The 21,277-nt window shown below is 42.6% G+C and overlaps 1 protein-coding gene and 1 long non-coding RNA gene across 3 annotated transcripts in view; one reads left to right on the plus strand and one right to left on the minus strand.

The window, feature by feature from the left end:
- slc4a11 (solute carrier family 4 member 11) overlaps nt 1-21,277 on the plus strand; it is a 302,038-nt gene that overhangs the window by 50,240 nt on the left and 230,521 nt on the right. The window lies entirely within an intron of this gene.
- The window catches only part of LOC134345841 (uncharacterized), a 54,681-nt gene that overhangs the window by 25,659 nt on the left and 7,745 nt on the right, over nt 1-21,277 (minus strand). Inside the window, exon 2 of the long non-coding RNA XR_010017778.1 lies at nt 20,129-20,196. This is a non-coding gene — a long non-coding RNA (uncharacterized LOC134345841). The remainder of the gene's footprint in view (nt 1-20,128; nt 20,197-21,277) is intronic.

The following is a 21,277-nucleotide window of genomic DNA, read 5'->3' on the forward strand; positions in this document are numbered from 1 at the left end:
AATTCATTTGCATCCCCGGAGATACTGCTAAAGAAAGTATTTCTGCCAAATTGTTCCAGGGGATGCATTAACATTCTTACTATGTAAACCTCCTGGCAGGAGACAAGGGGCACAAGACACGACAGATGCTGGAATCTGGAGCAATAATCCACTGGAGGAATTCAAAATCAGAATCAGAATCCGATTTAACATTGCTGCCATCTGTCATGAAATATGTCGTCTTGCGGCAGCAGTAGGTAACCATAGGACTATAAGAGACAGGAGAATTAGCACATACCCTGGGTATGTATGCCCATGACAGTAGACTTGAACTTGTCACTGAAGCCTGTTGCAAAGTTCAACAGAACGAATCAGAATCCGAATGAGGTTTATTATCACTGGCACGTGATGTGGAATTTGTTATCTTCACATCAGCAGCAGTTCGATGGAATACATAATATAGATGAAAAAAGAACCAAAATAAAATAATAATAATAATAAGGAATAAACAAGTAACTCAATGTGGCTTTACTGTAAACCTACTGTCCACCCCCATCACCTAGCCCCTCACCTCTTCTGGGGTTCTAACCTACTTAAATACCATTAACACAATAGATGCTGGAAGACACACAAAATGCTGGCTTAATTGATCTGAAATGACCTGCTGAGTTCCTCCTGCATTTTGTATGCGTTGCTCAAGATTTCCAGTGCCTGCAGAATCCCGTGTTTAAAATATTAACCCTGCTTATTTTTCTTATCATAAATCCAACTATCTCTCATCCAAGACTTTTGTTCAACCTTAAATGCAACAGTTTTGAACAGGGAGGGAATTCCAGACTTCAGGCAGTAATGAAGGTCAGGGGTAACTCAAGTGTGAAGCTCCCGTCTATGAATAGAAGTTGTAATCAAGGATTTTGGCTGCCGCTGGCATAGTTTACGTTTGATAGCATTCTAATTACGCCCTGAGAGCGGAAAAAAAATGAAGGTACACCTCCTTCAACTACTGCATCATTCTGCAGTGAATTCCAGGACTTAGACATAATGATGATATAGAAATGGTGATATAGGCAATTGGGTCACTATTGTCACGTGTACTGAGATAAGTGAAAAGCTTTTGTGGCATACCATCCAGACAGATCATTCCAAACACCAGCACATCAAGATAGAACAAAAAGAAAAACAAAACAGAAGGCAGAATATAATGTAGCACACACAAAACGTAGCAGCACACTTTTTTGCACGTTTTTAATCTATTCAATATATGCATTCTGTAATTTATTTATTTATTTTTCTCTTCTGTACTATGTATTGCATTGAACTGCTGCTGCTAAGTTAACAAATTTCACGTCACATGCTGGTGATAATAAACCTGATTCTGATTCTGACAAAATGCTGGAGGAACTCAGCAGGTCAGGGCAGCATCTATGGAAGATAATGAAAGGTCAATGCTTTGGGTTGAGATCCTCCTCAACACAAAATGTCAACCATCCAGTTCCTTCCATAAGCGCAGCCTACCCTGCTGAGTTCCTCCAGCTTTTTCTGTGTGAGTTACTTCAGATTTCCAGCCTCTGCTGAATTTTGAGTCTGTAGAATACTAAGAGAATGATTCCGGGAATGAAATATTTAATGTATGATACGTGTTTGATGGCTCTGGGCCTGTATCACTAGAGTTTAGAAGAATGAGGGGGAATCTCATTGGAAGCTGTTGAATATTGAAAGGCCCTAGATAGAGTGGATCTGGAGACTGTGGAGAGGACGTTTCCCTAAAAGGTGGGGGGGGGGGTACCTTGAATCAGAAGGCATACCCTTAGAATAGAAGGATGTCCATTTAGAACAGAGATGAGGAAGAATTTCTTTAGGTAGAGGGTGGTGAATCTGTGGAAGTCATTGCCACAGATGGCTGTGGAGGCCAAGTCACTGGGTAGTTTTAAAGCAGAAGTTGATAGATTCTTGAGTAGTGAAAGCGTCCAAGGTTATGGGGAGAAGGCAGGAGAATGGGACTGAGAGGGATAATGAATTGGCTATGATGGAGTAACAGGGCAGACTCGATTGGCCAAAAGGCCTAGTTCTATTTCTGTGTCTTATGGTCTAACATGCATTTGCAGGTAGGGCATGAAGGCCATGATAAAATTGATTGGATTATATTAAATTTATTAGATCAGTTTATTTGTCACATGCACATCAAAAATTAAAGTGAAATGCGTGTTTTTGTCAATGACCAACACTGCCCAAAGATGTGCTGGGCACAGCCCGCAAGTATCGCTATACTTCTGCCAACATGGCTTGCCCACAACATATTAACCCTAACCTGTACACCTTTGGAATGTGTGAGGAAACCGGAGCACCTGGAGAATGAGAGATCAAGAATTATCTTTATCAGAAGCAACATCTGTTCAAGAGACTAGTGGCATCTAATTTAAGGTTGTGTGTGATCTGGAGGGGGAATGTTCAAGTGGTGGTTTTCCAGTGACTCTGATACTTCTGGCAGTCCAATGTTAAGAGTCACTGATCTGGTAGGTGCTATTTAAGACACTTTGCAAGTTACTCCTATGCTTTAAGAGATGAAACACAATGTAAATCGAATGCACCAAAGTTCTACATAAATTTGCTACCAAAGTAGGTATATGCTGCAATACACTGAGGTTTGTTTTCTTGCAAGAATTCACAGTGGGACAAAGAAATACAATAAAATCAATGAAGAGCTACACACAAAGACTGACAATCAGAATCAGATTTAATATCACCAGCATATGTTGAGAAATTTCTTAACTTAGCGACAGTGGTACAATGATAAATATAGAGAAAAAAAACTGAGTTACGTAAAGTAAATCTATGTCTATTAAATTGTTAAGTTAAACTAGGTGAAAACAAACAGAAATAAAAAAAAAGTAGTGAGGCAGTGTTCATGGGTTCAATGTCCGTTCAGAAATCGGATGGCAGAGGGGAAGAAGTTGTTCCTGAATCGCTGAGTGTGTGCCATTATGCTTCTGTACCTCCTTCCCAACAGTAACAGAGTGCAAAAGATGACAAAATGTGCAAATACAAATCATAATAATAAACATAGAGATTATAAAAGATCCATCAAAATATCATCCAATTACTTGTTTACAAACTATATATAAAATAGTAACAACATGTATCTGGCAACTAATCACCACTCACTTAGGTAACGACAATATACTTACAGAACAGCAGAAAGGATGCTGTAAGGGTATGAAAGGATGTCAAGAACAACTGATAATAGATTCCACAATTCCAGATCAAGCACAGCAGAAAAACAGAAATCTTTCACGTTGCTATACGGACTACCAAAAGGTATTTGACTCTGTCCTTCACTCGCGGTTAACAGAAGTTCTAAATATATATATGTGACTCTCTAAGTCCTCTATGGTTCTCGCTCACTCTCTAATTTAGTAAATCGGATGAAAATTGGGTATCAAATTAGAAACAATGAAATGAGCTATACCTGAACACACCCTCTATACATGGACAAATTGAAATTATATACCCCTTCATCAGTTAACACTATCTAGAACAGAAGAGGGAGGAGGAATTACAGACATTAAAAATCTACACAACAGTCAGATAAAAATTCTAATGATATACTTCCATTAATGAAACAAGAATCAGCACTCCACGCATATGCAATTCCAATAAGTATACAACACTAAATTTAAATGAGCCCACAATACTGAAGAATGAAGATATTTTCACTATTGAAGAAAAAGTTAACCAATGGAAGAGCATGACCCTGCATGGAAGACATCCCCACAAACTGAGCAGACTAGATGTTGACAAGGAAGCGCCAAACGCCTGGCTCAGAGTTGGACACCTCTTCCCGGAAACAGAAGGGTTCCTAGGGGCAATACAGTCCAAGTGGTTTACACAGAAACAAATTATCAAAAGTACATAATAAAAACAAACAAATTCAAGATGATGAATGTAGAAAATGCTGAGAAAAACCAGAAAAAATCCAACACATTACAGGATCCTGTAGCTGTTTAACACAATCTGATTACCTACACAGGCACAATCAAGTGGCAAACACTCATTAAAAGCTTGCTTTAAAATACAAACTCATAAAAGGAATCGCACCTTACTATAAATACAAGCCTGATCCAGTTTTAGAATCAGAATCCCACAAATTATATTAAGACCGATCAGTTATTACAGATAGGACAATCCGTAACAGGATAAATAAGCAAGAACAACTTATTTACTAGATGTAGCCATTTCAAACACACATAACTTACAGAAATCAATAACTGAAAAACACTAGAAATATGCTGAATTAAAAGAGGAAATTAAAAAACTTTGGAACATGAACAGGGTATACATTGCCCTGACAGTAATGTCTATGTAACTCCTCAGAAAGCCACAATACTAAACACTGCTAGAATAGTCTGAAAGTTCCAAGCAATTGACAAATGAGCGCGCTTGGCTATGCTCGTACTTCAGGTTTAAACAGCTTGACCTGAGAAAAAGAACTAAATAATAATTATAAGAAGAAGAAGAAGAAATAAGTAAGTAAATAAATAAATAATATTGAGAACGTGAGTAGTCGAGTCCTTGAAAGGTGAATAGATAGGTTGTGTTGCAGTGACTGAAGTTATCCACTCTGGTTCAAGAGCCTGATGATTGATGGGTAATAACAATTCCTGAAACTGGTGGTGTTGGATCCAAGTCTGCTGTACCTCCTACCCAATGGCAGCACTGAGAACGGAGCATGGCCTGGATGGTGAGGTACACGACGATGGACGCTGCTTTCTTTCGGCCACGGTCCTTATAGATGTGTTCAATGGTGGGGAGGGCTTCTCCTGCAAGGGACTGGGCTGTATCGACTACTTTTTGTAAGCTTCTCCTTGCTTGCACATTGGTGTTTCCATGCCAGCTTGTGATGCAACAAAACGGGATAGTCTCCACTGTGCATCTATAGAAATTCGTTTACCAGTGCTGTCTATTGAATTGCTATCAACAAAATTGATTCCAACTACAAACAGTGGGTAGATTTATATGAAGTTAGTAACAACTGCATTCAAATTTGTGCCTTAAGCATTACATCCTCCTGTTCATTAAAGAGACTGACAAGAAGAGCATTTCTACTCTTAAGAAATATTGCAGAGGTACATCCATTTCTGTCACATAATGATACTGAAAAACTAATTCACCTCTTTATATCGAATAAACTAGATTACTGCGATGCACTTTTTACTGGTCTTCCAAAGCAATCTATTGACAACCTTCAAATCATTCGATATGCCACTGACAGAATTTTTATGAAAACCAGGATGAGGCAGCATATTACTCCCATCCTAACTACTCTGAACTGGCTTCCTGTATCTTTTAGAATTTGTTTTAAAGTTCCTTCACTTGTTTTTAGAGCTCTCAATGGTCAGGGTCCAATGTACATCACAGAATCACTTGTTTTATAATTCTACTCGAGCTCTTGGGTCTTCTTAGAAACATAGAAAACCTACAGCACAATACAGGCCCTTCAGCCCACAGAGTTGTGCCAAACATGTCCCTACCTTAGAAATTACTAGGCCTACCTACAGCCCTCTATTTTACTAAGCTCCATGTACCAATCTAAAAGTCTCTTAAAAGACCCTATCGTATCTGCCTCCACCACCTTTGCCGGCAGCCCATTCCACTCACTCACCACTCTCTGAATAAAAAAACTTATCCCTGACATCTCCTCTGTACCTACTCCCCAGCACCTTAAACCTGTGTCCTCTTATGGCAACCATTTCACCCCTGAGAAAAAGCCTCTGACTATCCACACGATCAATGCCTCTCATCACCTTATACACCTCTATCAGGTCACCTCCCATCCTCCGTCGCTCCAGGAAGAAAAGGCCGAGTTCACTCAACCTATTCTCATAAGACATGCTCCCCAATTCAGGCAACATCCTTGTAAATCTCCTCTGCACCCTTTCTATGGCTTCCACATCCTTCCTGAAGTGAGGCGACCAGAACTCAGCACAGTACTCCAAGTGGGGTCTGACCAGGGTCCTATATAGCTGCAATGTTACCTCTTGACTCCTAAATTCAATTCCACGATTGATGAAGGCCAATGCACCATACGCCTTTTTAACCACAGAGTCAACCTGTGCAGCTGCTTTGAGTGTCCTATGGACTTGGACCCCAAGATCTCTCTCATCCTCCACACTGCCAAGAGTCTTACCATTAATGCTATATTCTGCCATCATATTTGACCTACCAAAATGAACCACTTCACACTTAACTGGGTTGAACTTCATCTGCCACTTCTCAGCCCTGTTTTGCATCCTATCAATGTCCCGCTGTAACCTCTGACAGCCCTCCACACTATCCACAACACCTCCAACCTTTGTGTCAGCAAACTTACTAACCCATCCCTCCACTTCCTCATCCAGGTCATTTATAAAAATCATGAAGTGTATGGGTCCCAGCACGGATCCCTGAGGCACTCCACTGGTGATTGACCTCCATGCAGAATATGACCCATCTACAACCACTCTTTGCCTTCCGTGGGCAAGCCAGTTCTGGATCCACAAAGCAATATCCCCTTGGATTCCATGCCTTCTTACTTCCTCAATAAGCCTTGCATGGGGTACCTTATCAAATGCCTTGCTGAAATTCATATACACTACATCTACTGCTCTTCCTTCATCAATGTGTTTAGTCACATCCTCAAAAAATTCATTCAGGCTCATAAGGCATGACCTGCCCTTGACAAAGCCATGCTGACTATTCCTAATCATATTATACCTCTCCAAAATGTTCATAAATCCTGCCTCTCAGGATCTTCTCCATCAACTTACCAACTACTGAAGTAAGATTCACTGGTCTATAATTTCCTGGGCTATCTCTACTCCCTTTCTTGAATGTAGGAACAACATCCGCAACCCTCCAATCCTCCAGAACCTCTTCCGTCCCCATTGATGATGCAAAGATCATCGCCAGAGGCTCAGCAATCCCCTCTCTCACCTCCCACAGTAGCTTGGGGTACATCTCATCCGGTCCTGGCGTCTTATCCAACTCAATGCTTTCTAAAGGCTCCGGCACATCCTCTTTCTTAATATCTACCTGCTCAAGCTTTTCAGTCTGCTGCAAGTCATCACTACAATCACCAAGATCCTTTTCCATAGTGAATACTGAAGTGAAGTATTCATTAAGTACCTCTGCTATTTCCTCCGGTTCCATACACACTTTCCCTCGGTCACACTTGATAGGTCTTATTCTTTCACGTCTTATCCTCTTGCTCTTCACATACTTGTAGAGTGCCTTGGGGTTTTCCTTAATCCTGCCCGCCAAGGCCTTCTCATGGCCCTTTCTGGCTCTCCTAATTTCCTTCTTAAGCTCCTTCCTATTAGCCTTATAATTTTAAGGCTAACATTACCTCATTCTCTGAACCTTTTGAAAGCTTTTCTTTTCTTCTTGACTAGATTTATTACAGTCTTTGTACACCATGGTTCCTTTATCCTACCAAAACTTCCCTGTCTCATTGGGATGTACCTATGCAGAACTCCACACAAATCTGCCCTGAATATTTGCCACATTTCTTCCGTACTTTTCCCTGAGAACACCTGTTTCCAATTTAAGCCTCCAATTTCCTGCCTGATAGCCTTATAATTCCCCTTACTCCAATTAAACACTTTTCTAACTTGTCTGTTCCTATCTCTCTCCAATGGAGATAGAATTATGATCACTATCTCCAAAATGCTCTCCCACTGAGAGATCTGACACTTGGCCAGGTTCATTTCCCAATACCAAATCAAGTACAGTCTCTCCTCTTGTATGCTTATCCACATATTGCATCAAGAAACCTTCCTGAACACACCTAACAAACTCCACCCCATCTAAACCCCTTGCTCTAGGGAGATGCTAATCAATATTTGGGAAATTAAAATCTCCCATTACAACAACTCTGTTATTATTACATCTTTCCAGGATCTGTTTCCCTATCTGCTCCTCGATATCCTTGTTACTATTGGGCGGCCTATAAAAAACACCCAGTAAAGTTATTGACCCTTTCCTGTTCCTAACCTCCACTGACAGAGACTCTGTAGACAATCCTTCCATGGCGTCCACCTTTTCTGCAGCCACGACACTATCTCTGATCAACAGTGCCGCACCCCCACGTCTTTTGCCTCCCTCACTGTCCTTTCTGAAACATCTAAAACCCAGCACTTGAAGTAACCATTCCTGTCCCTGAGCCATCCAAGTCTCTGTAATGGCCACCACATCATATCTCCAAGTACTGATCCACGCTCTAAGCTCATCGGCTTTGTTCACAACACTCCTTGTGTTAAAATAGATACATCTCAAACCGTCGGTCTGAGCGCAACCCTTCTCCATCACCTGCCTATCCTCCCTCTCGCACTGTCTACAAGCTTTCTCTATTTGTGAGCCAACCTCCTCTTCTCCAGTCTCTTCAGTTTGGTTCCCACCCCCCAACAATTCTAGTTTCTTCCTCCAGTCTCATAAATTTAAACAATCGCCCTCAAAAGATAACTGGCAAGTCAACTTTTCTCAATGAAGCTCCTGAACTGAGGAACTCAATACCTAAAACTATAAGGGACACAGACTCAGTTGACACTTATAAACTTGGCGCTGCTTCCTGCACGCATGCAGAACTCGTTGACTTTATTAACTTTGCCTCCAACTTTCACCCTGCCCTCAAGTTTACCTGGTCCATTTCCGACATCTCCCTCCCCTTTCTAGATCTTTCTGTCTCTGTCTCTGGAGACAGCTTATCTACTGATGTCTACTATAAGCCTACTGACTCTCACAGCTATCTGGACTATTCCTCTTCTCACCCTGTCTCTTGCAAAAACGCCATCCCCTTCTCGCAATTCCTCCGTCTCCGCCGCATCTGCTCTCAGGATGAGGCTTTTCATTCTAGGACGAGGGAGATGTCTTCATTTTTTATAGAAAGGGGCTTCCCTTCCTCCACTATCAACTCTGCTCTTAAACGCATCTCCCCCATTTCACGTACATCTGCTCTCACTCCATCCTCCCACCACCCCAGGAGGAGTAGGGTTCCCCTGGTCCTCACCTACCACCCCACCAGCCTCCGGGTCCAACATATTATTCTCCGTAACTTCCGCCACCTCCAACGGGATCCCACCACTAAGCACATCTTTCCCTCCCCCCCTCTCTCTGCATTCCGCAGGGATCGCTCCCTACACAACTCCCTTGTCCATTCGTCCCCCCCATCCCTCCCCACTGATCTCCCTCCTGGCACTTATCCGTGTAAGCGGAACAAGTGCTACACATGCCCTTACACTTCCTCCCTTACCACCATTCAGGGCCCCAAACAGTCCTTCCAGGTGAGGCATCACTTCACCTGTGAGTCGACTGGGGTGATATACTGCGTCCGGTGCTCCCGATGTGGCCTTTTATATATTGGTGAGACCCGACGCAGACTGGGAGACCGCTTTGCTGAACATCTACGCTCTGTCCGCCGGAGAAAGCAGGATCTCCCAGTGGCCACACATTTTAATTCCACATCCCATTCCCATTCTGACATGTCTATCCACGGCCTCCTCTACTGTAAAGATGAGGCCACACTCAGGTTGGAGGAACAACACCTTATATTCCGTCTGGGTAGCCTCCAACCTGATGGCATGAACATTGACTTCTCTAACTTCCGCTAGGCCCCACCTCCCCCTCGTACCCCATCTGTTACTCATTTTTATGCACACATTCTTTCTCTCACTCTCCTTTTTCTCCCTCTGTCCCTCTGAATATACCTCTTGCCCATCCTCTGGGTCGCCCCCCCCCCCTTGTCTTTCTTCCCGGACCTCCTGTCCCATGATCCTCTCGTATCCCCTTTTGCCTATCACCTGTCCAGCTCTCGGCTCTATCCCTCCCCCTCCTGTCTTCTCCTATCATTTTGCATCTCCCCCTCCCCCTCCAGCTTTCAAATCCCTTACTCACTCTTCCTTCAGTTAGTCCTGACGAAGGGTCTCGGCCTGAAACGTCGACTGCGCCTCTTCCTATAGATGCTGCTTGGCCTGCTGCGTTCACCAGCAACTTTGATGTGTGTTGACACTTATAAACACCAGCTCGAAACCTATTTATTTATCCTTGCTCTTAACTGACATCTTTTGTCTTTTATTTTCATTATTGTATTTTATCCCATCGTATGAACATACTCTATAAATAAGTTATTATTATTAAAGTCTATGATCTGCATACTCAATTGAATTTTAATCTTAGTGCTTTGGTGATTAGTGTGGAAACAATAACCCAAGATTCAAACTTGTTTAATGACATTTCCCGAACACAAGTGTAAAGGAGAAGAAAATCATTGTTACTCCAGATGCAGTGTAGCATATATAAAAATACCACAGGATAAGGAACACAATAATAATAACAAAAACACAAGCACAATAGAACGTAAAAGCAAGGGTGTAAAATTGAGGCTTTATCAAACACTGTTGAGGCCTCACTTCAAGTATTGTGAGCAGTTTTGGGTCCTTATCTAAGAATGTATGTGCTGATGTTGAAGAGGGTTTAAAGGAGTTCACAAAAATGATTCTGGGAATGAAAGGCTGATCATATGAAGTGTTTGATGACTCTGGGCCTGTATTCACTGGATTTCAGAAGAATGGCCTCATTGAAACCTATCCAATGGTGAAAGGCCTTGATAGAGTGAATATGAAGAGGATGCTTCCTGCGTTGAGAAAGTCTAACAAAGACCAGAAGGGACAGCCTCAGAATAGAGGGCCATCCTTTTAGAACGGAGATGAGGAGGAATTTTTTCAGCTGGAGGGTGGTGAATCTCTAGAATTCATTGCCACAAATGGCTGTGGAGGCCAAATAATTGAGTATATTTAAGGTGGATAGATTCTTGATTAGTAAAGGTGACAAATTTACAGGGAGAAGTCAGGTGAATGGTGTTGAGAGGGATAATTTTTTATTTTATTTTATTTAGAGATGTCGCACGGTAACAGGCCTTTCTAGCCCGATGAGCCTGCTCTGTCCAATTACACTCATGCAACCAATTAACCTCTAACCTATATGTCTTTAAAATGTGGGAGGAAACCAGAGCAGCCGGAGACAGCCCACACAGTCACGAGGAGAACGTACAAACTCCTACAGAGAGTGGCAGGAATTTAAATAGTGTCACACTACCATGCTTACAATAAGTCATCCATGATGGAATGGCAGAGCAGACTCGCTGGTCTGAATGGCCTAATTCTACTCCCATGCCTAGAGGCAGGTTGCTCTGGATACAAAGACAGGAAACCTGTACAAATGGGGAAATCATGACAACAGATTGGTTCTGTTGCAGGTTGAGAGGATTGGAATTTATAAATTTCAAAGTAAATTTATTATCAAAGTACATATATGTCAACATATACAACTCTAAGTTTCATTTTCTTTAGGCATACTCAATATATCCATAATAGAATAATAACCATAATAGAATCAATGAAAGACCGCACCAACTGGGCATTTCACCTGTGTGCTAAATACAACTAATGTACAAATACAAAAAAAATTAATAAATAAGCAATAAATATTGATAACATGGGATAAAAACCCTTGAAAGTCGTTGCACAAGTTGTGAGAAAGTTCAGTGATGGGGTAAGCGAAGTTGAGTGAAGTTATCCCTTCTGGTTCAAGAGCCTGATGGTTGACAGGTAATAACCTGGTGGTGTGGGTCCTGAGGCTCCTGTACCTCCCTCCTGATGGCAGCAGCTGGAGGAAAACTTGACTTGGTGGTGGGATTCCCTGATGATGGATGCTGCTTTCTTGGGACAATACTCCATGTAGATGTGCTCAATGGTGAGGAGGGATTTATCCATGATGGACTGAGCTGTCCCCACTACTTTTATATGATTTTCCATTCCAGCATATGGGAGTTTCCACGCCAGGCTGCAACGCAGCCTGTCGATATACTTTCCACTGTACATCTATAGAAGTGTGTTAATGTTTTAGATGTTACGTCGAATCTTCACAAACTCCTAGGGAAGAAGAGGCTGCCATGGTTTCTTCATAACTGAACTTGCGTGCTGGGCCTAGGACAGCACTGAAATGATAACACCAAGGAATTGTAAGTTGCTGACCCTCTTCACCTCTGATCCTCCAACGAGGACTGGCTCATGAACCTCTGGTTCTCTTCTCCTGTAGTCAATAATCAGCTCCTTGGTCTTGCTGATTTTGAGAATGAGGCTGTTGTTATGGTACCACTTAGGCAGATTTTCAATCTTCCTGCTACAGTACTGTGAAAATGTCTTGGGCACATATATATAGCTAGGGTGCCTAAGATTTTTGCACAGAACTGTATATCACGTCTTTCCGGTCATTAAATAACACTTAATACTACTGAACTAATATAAAGCTGAGTACTCATTCCTGTTTCTTAACCACCTTCCTATTTTAACCAATATATAGTACTGTACAACAGTCTGAGGCACCCGAGCTATATGTATGTGCCCTGAACTAAGTACTGTGTATGCTGATTTGTCACTACATTTGATTCAGCCTACGACAGTGGCATTGTCAGCAAACTTGAAGATGCCATTGGAGCTGTGCTTAGCCTCACAGTCATAAGTGTAAAGCGAATAGAGCAGGGCACATAGCCCTGTGGTGCACCTGCGCTGATGGAGATCATGGAGGAGATGCTGTGGCCAATCCTAACCGACTGGGTTCCGCATGTGAAGAAAGCAAGGATCCAATTGCACAAAGAGGTGTTGAGGCCACGGTCTTGAAGCTTGCTGATTACCTTTGAGGGATGATGGTATTGAATGCCAAACTGTAGTTGATACAGAGCATCCTGATGTATACATCTTTGCTGTCCAGATGTTCCATGGTTGAATGAAGAGCCAGTGAGATGGCATCTGCTGTGCTTGTAGGCAAAACGGAGTTGATCCAAATTGCTTCTCAGGCAAGAGCTGATCATCACCCTCTCAAAACACTTCATCACTGTAGATGTAAGTGCTACTGGTTGATAGTCATTGAGGTAGGTTACCACGTTCTTTTTAGTACCATTATACACAAAGCCTGTTTGAAGTAAGTTGGTACCTCAGACTATCAAAGACAGAGAGAGGTTAAAGATCTCAGTGAACATCCCAGCCAGTTGATCAGCACAGGTCTTTAGCACTTGGCCAAATACCCCATCTGGGTCAGATGCTTTCTGTGGGTTTACCCTCCTGAACTATGCTCGCATGTTGGCCCCAGAGACTAAAATTATAGGATCATTGGGGGTAGTGGAAGTCCATGAAGATTCCTCCACGTTTTGACAGTCAAAGCCAGCATAGAAGGAATAAAATACTGAAATAAAATACACGTTGTGACCTTAAAACATCCCAAAGTGGTTTGCAACGGATAAAGTTCCTGGAATTCGGACAAGATTGGTTTATGGGTACAGATTAAATCTTTTTGCCAGTAATCTGAAATGGGGATGCATTGAAACAAGTAAATTACTTGGTGAGGAGAGAAGGACACACACATGTGGTATATTAGCACAAAACCACACTTAAACAGTAAAACATTATGAGGCATTTCACAGCCAATGAAGTGTACTGTTGATCTCCAGCCAATCAGTGCACAGAAAACTCAATGAGATAACAGGACAGATAATCTGGTTCTCATTACTTCAGATGGACAATAAAAGATCCTTCAAAAAACAAACAACAGAAAAATGCTTTTGTTTTTCTCTTTAAATTGGCGGCCCTTTTCATTGAAATAGTTTACACTCATTGAATTAACATAACAAGACAAAAGAAATGGTTATTGACTTCAGGAGAATTTGCACCACTGACACCCCCCTTTACATCAGCGGCACAGCAGTGGAAACTGCATGCAGTTTCAGACTTCAGGGGAGTGCACATCATACACAATCTCTCATGGTCCCAGAACACATTCTACACAATCAGGCAAGTTCACCAACGCCTCTACTTTCAGACGAGGCTGAAGAGTGCTGTACATCATACATCCATACTCACAGTATTCTACAGATATGCAGAAGAGACCATCCCAACAAGCAGCATCACTACATCGTACAGAAGCTCCACTCTGGCGGACAGGAAGATTCTACAACGGGTAGTCTAAACCACCCAATGCATCACCAGAACCCACCAACCTACCAGCCAGGACATACAAGACCATAAGATATAGGAGCAGAATTGGGCTGTTCAGCCCATCGAGTCTGCTCCACCATTTCATCATGGCTGATCCATTTTTCCTTTCAGCCCCAATCTCCTGCCTTCTCCCCATATCCCTTCATGCCCTGTCCAATCAAGAATCTATCAAACTCTGCCTTAAATATACATATCTACTTGGTGTCATACATACGGGTAAAAGTGAAAATAGTCTACTCTTTTATTCCTTCTACCAAAGTGCATGACCATATACTTCCCGACAGTGTGGTCAATCTGCCACTTTTTTGTTCATTCTAAAGGGACAACCTTGTATTTAATAAGCCAAACAATCCTCCACTGGAAATCCTTATTGAAACAGAGCTCAGGATCTTTCAAAGTTCAAAACAAATGTATTATCAAAGTACATACAGTATATGTCACTATATACTGCCCTGGGATTCATTTTCTTGCAGGCACTCACAGTAAATACAACAAACCACAATGAAAAACTGCACACCAATGTTGTTTGTCCGTCTTTGATGTGAATTGTTTTTGTATGCCACAGCTCCCGAAGAGATATCAGATTGTGTAAGAAAGAGAGTTTTAAAGAAGCGAGTGGGGACAATTGGCACATTCTCCATGCCACTGTTCCCGAGGAGACACCGGGTTGTATAAGGGGAAGAGAGGATAAAAGAAGTGAGCGAGGTGCAGTTAGCACATTTTGCATCCCACATTTCCCGAGGAGTCTTTGGATTGTGCATAATTAGGCACTTGGCAAGGATCCAAGTTAGCTTTAAGTAGAACAGTTATTGTTGGAATGCCCACTGTGTGGGTGGGCCAGTGTTAGAGTGAAGAGTTGAGGCTTTGGAGAGGCACGGGCCATAGGCATATCTTTTTTTAACCATAGAACCATAGAAACTACAGCACAGAAATAGGCCCTTTGGCCCTTCTTGGCTGTGCCGAACCATTTTCTGCCTAGTCCCACTGACCTGCACACGGACCATATCCCTCCATACACCTCCCATCCATGTATCTGTCCAATTTATTCTTAAATGTTAAAAAATAACCCGCATTTACCACCTCGTCTGGCAGCTCATTCCATACTCCCACCACTCTCTGTGTGAAGAAGCCCCCGCTAATGTTCCCTTTAAACTTTTCCCCCCTCACCCTTAACCCATGTCCTCTGGTTTTTTTCTCCCCTTGCCTCAGTGGAAAAAGCCTGCTTGCATTCACTCTATCTATACCCATCACAATTTTATATACCTCTATCAAATCTCCCCTCATTCTTCTACGCTCCAGGGAATAAAGTCCTAACCTATTCAACCTTTCTCTGTAACTGAGTTTCTCAAGTCCCGGCAACATCCTTGTAAACCTTCTCTGCACTCTTTCAACCTTATTTATATCCTTCCTGTAATTTGGTGACCAGAACTGAACACAATACTCCAGATTCGGCCTCACCAATGCCTTATACAACCTCATCATAACATTCCAGCTCTCATACTCAATACTTCGATTAATAAAGGCCAATGTACCAAAAGCTCTCTTTACGACCCTATCTACCTGTGACGACACTTTTAGGGAATTTTGTATCTGTATTCCCAGATCCCTCTGTTCCACTGCACTCCTCAGTGCCTTACCATTAACCCTGTATGTTCTACGTTGGTTTGTCCTTCCAACGTGCAATACCTCACACTTGTCAGTATTAAACTCCATCTGCCATTTTTCAGCCCATTTTTCCAGCTGGTCCAAGTCCCTCTGCAGGCTCTGAAAACCTTCCTCACTGTCTACTACACCTCCAATCTTTGTATCATCAGCAAACTTGCTGATCCAATTTACCACATTATCATCCAGATCATTGATATAGATGACAAATAACAATGGACCCAGCACTGATCCCTGTGTCACGCCACTAGTCACAGGCCTCCACTCAGAGAAGCAATTCTCTACCACCACTCTCTGGCTTCTTCCATTGAGCCAATGTCTAATCCAATTTACCACCTCTCCATGTATACCTAGCGACTGAATTTTCCTAACTAACCTCCCATGCGGGACCTTGTCAAAGGCCTTACTGAAGTCCATGTAGACAATATCCACTGCCTTCCCTTCATCCACTTTCCTGGTAACCTCCTCGAAAAACTCCAACAGATTGGTCAAACATGACCTACCATGCACAAAGCCATGTTGACTCTCCCTAATGAGCCCCTGTCTATCCAAATGCTTGTAGATTCTGTCTCTTAGTACTCCCTCCAATAACTTACCTACTTTTTGTTATTTATTCTTCCTTACTTATCGCACATTAAGAGCAGAGGGGATGCCAGCCAGGTTAGTGGAATGCTGCTCTTGTGGGATGACTGGTAACAGGATGACTGTTAAGAGGAAGAAAGGGATTAGGAAGCCAGTAAAGGGTGCCATTCTCTTCAATAACTTTGATACAGTTGGCGGGAGGGTGGGGTGGGGAGGAAAGCCACATCGGTCAGGTCTCTGGTAGTCTGGCTCCGTGACTCAGAAGGGAAGTGGGGAGGAAGATGAGGTGAGCTGTAGTAATAAGAGATTCATTGGTCAGGAGAATAGAAAGGAGGTTTTATGGACAAGAACAAGATTCCCATATGGTATGTTGCCTCAGGTTAGGGATGTCTCAGATCAAGTCCACAGTATTTTTAAGTGGTAGGGTGAGCAATGTCAGTACTAATGACTTGAGTAAGAGGGGTGATGAGGTCCTGAAGGGTTCAGGGAGTTAGGTGATAAGCTACAGGACAGAACCTCCAGGATCTCAGGGTTGCTACCGAAGCTACATGCTGGTGAGGCCAGAAATAGGAAGATCATACAGTTTAACACTTGACTTAGTAGATGGAACAGGAGGGAGGGCTTCAGATTTTTGGGACATTGGCTCTCTTACAGAGAAGGTGGGACATGTACAGAAGGAACAGGTTGTACCTGAAATGGAAGGGGACTAATAACCTAGTGGGAAAGTTTCCTAGTGTTGCACGGTGAGGTGGGGGGGGGGTGGAATTTAAACTAGAGTTGCAGGGGGACAGGAACCAGAGTGCAAGAATAGATAGTGGAGTGGTTGTGGAGAACTCCTCGACTTCCCCTTCCTGAAGTCCACAATCAATTCCTTTGTCTTACTGACATTGACTGCAAGGTTGTTGCTACACCACCACTCAGTCAGCTGATCTATCTCACTCCTTCTCATCACCATTTGAAATTCTGCCGACGATAGTTGTGTCATCAGCAAATTTATAGATGGCATTGAGCTGTGTCTAGCCACACATTCCTGGGTGTAGAGAGAGTAGAACAGTGGGCTAAACACTGAGGTGAACCATTATTGATTGTCTGTGAGGAAGAGATGTTATTTTGGATCCGCACAGACTGTGGTGTCCTTTTGAAGAAATCAAGGATTCAGTTGCAGAAGGAGGTACAAAGGCCCAGGTTTTGGTGCTTGTTGATTAGAATTGATTGGATTGAATGCTAAGCTGTATTCAATAAACTTCAGCCTGAAGTGGGTGTTGTTACTGTCGGGGCGAACCAAGGCTGAGAGGAGAGCCAGTGAGATTGCATCCACTGTTGATCTATTGTGGCAAATGGCAAATTGTAGAGAGTCCAGGTTCTTGCTTAGGCAGTTGATTCTAGCCATGACCAGCCTCTCAAAGCACTTCCTCACAGTAGATGTGAATGCCACTGGGCAATAGCCGCTAAGGAATGTCACTCTGCTCTTCTTAGGCACTGGTATGATTATCATCCTTTTTAACCAGGTGGGAATCTCCAACTGCAGTGGTTGGAGTCCTTGAGTACTCCTGCCAGTTGTTGGCCTAGGTTTTCAGAGTTCAACCAGGTACACCATCAGAGGGTTGCCCTGTGAGGGTTCACCCTCCTGAAAGATGTCCTGATGTCACCTCTGAAAGAGTTCACAGAGTCTTCAGATGCTGCGGGGGCTCGCAAAGGTGTAGTTTTATTCTCTCCTTCAAAGCATACATATAAGATGTTGAGCTCATCTGGGAGAGAAGCATCACAGCCATTCATAATGTTAAGTTTTGCTGGCCTGCAAACCCTCCCAGAGCAGACATGCACCCAATTCCATCTCTAACCTCAACTGGAATTGTTTTTTTTGCTTCTAAAATAGCCTTTCGAAGGTCGTACCTGAACTCCTTGTATAATTCTGGATCACTGGTCTTGAATGCCACAGATCTAGCCCTCAGCAGACTACAAATCTCCTGGCTCATCCTCAGTTTTAGATTTGGTACATTTGTTATGTTCTCACAGGCACACACTAATTCACACAGGTTTTGATGAAGTTGGTCACAACTGTTGTGTATTCATTCAGATTCAAAGATGAATCCCCAAATATTGACTCAAAGCAGTCCTGTAAGCACTCCTCCGCTCCCCTTCTTAGTCCTCACCACCGGTGCTGTAGTCTTTAGTTTCTGCTATATGCTGGGAGTAGATTTACAGCCATATGATCAGACTTTCTGTGAATGGCACGGTAAGCGTTCTTGATGGTGTACAACAGTGATCAACTGTGTTGGTTCCGCTGGTCCCACAGGTGATACGTTGGTGGTAGTTGTTCAGAATTCTTCAATCTGGCCTGATTGAAATTGCCAACAATAATAGGAAAGACATTAAGGTGTGCTATTTCATGCCTGCTGATCAAAGTACTCAGCTCCTCATGTGCCTGCCTGACATTAGCCTGAGATGGAACGTACACTGCTACCAGGATGATGGAGGAAAACTCCCTTGGCAGATAAAATGGACGACATTTGATCACTAGATGTTCCAGATCAGGTGAGCAGGAGTGAGACAGAACCACCACATTTGTGCACTATGACGAGTTAAACATAAAACAGACTCTACCTCCTCTGCCTTTAAAAGGGTCAGCTGTCTTATCCTAGCAGAGAATTGTGAAGCCATCAAGCTGCAGCATGGTGTCTGAGATGAAAGGGGATAGCCATGTTTCTGTGAAGCAAAGTATATAGCAGACCCCAATCTCCCTCTGGTACAGTAAGCTTGCTCTGAGGTCTTCAGTTTTTTATTTTCCAGAGTCTATATATTTGCCAGCAGGATAGTTGGGAGTAGGGTCTACACCCTCTGCGTTTCAATTGCACTTCCATTTTCTCAAAGGGGAGCTGCATTCATGACCTGAGTCTGCTGCCCAACGTTCGTTAACTTTGAGTAGCAATAGATTTTTCTTTAAACTTAAGGTAATGCTGTTTACTGAATTACCCATGGATGGCACTGTGCGTTTCAGCTGTAGTAGTCCTATATTTGATGATTCCCGTCGCCGCTGCATGCAATAGCGCCTGTAATAGCGCCATCTTTCTACAAATGTCAGGTTTATGTCATGAAATTTGTTATTTTGTGGTAGCAGTGCAATATACAAGAAGTATTACATGTTACAATATAAAAAAATAAAAGTAGAGAAAAAAATCAAAATAGTGAGGTTGTATTTACAGACTGTTCAGAAATCTGATGGTGAAGGAGAAGCAGCTGTTCCTAAAGGGTTGAGTGTATGTCTTCAGGCTCCAGTACCTCCTCCCAGATGGTAGCAATGAGAAAAAGGCTTGTTTTGGGGTGAGGGTCCTTAATAATGGATGCCACTTTTTTTTAAGGCATCACCTTTTGAAGAATTCCTCGATGGTGGAAAGGCTTCTGCCCATGATGGAGGTAAAGATAATAATAAGGTGAGGGGTAAAGATTTAAAGGGAACTGAAGGCAACGTTGCTTCCCCCGCCCCCATTCATAAAGGTTGGTAATATGTGGAATGAGCTGCCCATTCATAAAGGTTGGTACATATGCTGCCAAGGATGTGGTTGGGACAGGTACGATAACAATCTTTAAAAGACAGTTGGGCAGATGCACGTATTGCAAAGGGTTAGAAAGTTATGGGCTCCACCCCGGCAAATAGGACTAGCTTGGATACCGCATCTTGGTCAGTATGGAGAAGATGGACCAAAGAGCCTGTTTCTGTGCTGTTTGAGAGTATAAACGGGTAGAAATTGAAGTGATTGCTTTGGGTGTGGAGCAGTAGATGAAAGGCACGTGGATAAGGTAATAAAGAAAATGTACAGCGTTCTTACCTTCATCGATTGGGACATTGGGTATAAAACTCTCTTCATTACCACCATCAGGGAGGAGGTACGGGAGCCTGAAGACAAACATTTAACATTTTAAGAACAGCTTCTTGAACTCTGCGATCAGATTTCTGAACGCTTCATGAACATTACCTCATTAGTTTTGCTCTCCTCTTTCTGCACTAGTTATTTATATATTTCTTATTGTATATTACAGTATATTTTATACACTTCATTGTACTCCTGCCACAAAACAACAACTTTCACGTCAGTGATAATAAACCTGATTCAGAGCGTAAAAGATAAAAGTTCAAAGTTCAAAGTAAATGTTATTATCAGAGTACATACATGTCACCATATACAACCCTGAGATTCATTTACCATAAGACACAGGAGCAGAATTAGGCCTTTTGACCCATCGAGTTGGATCTGCTATTTGATCATGGCTGATCCATTTCCCTCTCAACTCGATTCTCTTGCCTTCTCCCTGTAACCTTTCATGCTCTGACTTATCAAGAATCTATCAAACTCTGCTCCAGATACACCCAATGGCCTGGCTTCCGCAGTCACCTGTGGCAAGGAATTCTAGATTCACCACCTGCTGGCTGAAGAAATTCCTCCTTATCTCTGTCCTAAATGGACATCCCTCAATTCTGAGGTTGTACTCTCTGGTCCTAAAAAACATCTTCTCCCCATCCACTCTGTATAGACCTTTCAACATTTAATAGGCTTCAGTGGGATTCCCCTCATTCTACAAAATTCCAGTGAGTATGGGCCCAGACCCATTAAACGTTCTTCATATGGTAAGTCATTAATTCTCAGAATTATTTTATAAGCCTCCTTTAGAACCTCTCCAACATCAGCACGTCCTTTCTTAGATAAGCCGTCCATAACTGCTCACAATACTCCAAGTGAGGCCTCACCAGTGCATCATAAAGCATCAACATTACATCCTTGCTTTTATGTTCTAGACACCTCAAAATGAATGCTAACCTTGGAATTGTCTTCCTCACCAGCCACTAAAACTGCAAATTAACCTGCAGGGATCCTGTACAAGGACTCCCACATCCCTTTGCACCTTGGATTTTTGAATTTCTTCTCTGTTTAGAAAATAATCTATGTTTTTATTAGAACATAGAAACATGGAAACATAGA

The sequence above is a fragment of the Mobula hypostoma genome, chromosome 4 (assembly GCF_963921235.1).
Source record: "Mobula hypostoma chromosome 4, sMobHyp1.1, whole genome shotgun sequence".
Lineage (NCBI taxonomy): Eukaryota > Metazoa > Chordata > Chondrichthyes > Myliobatiformes > Myliobatidae > Mobula > Mobula hypostoma.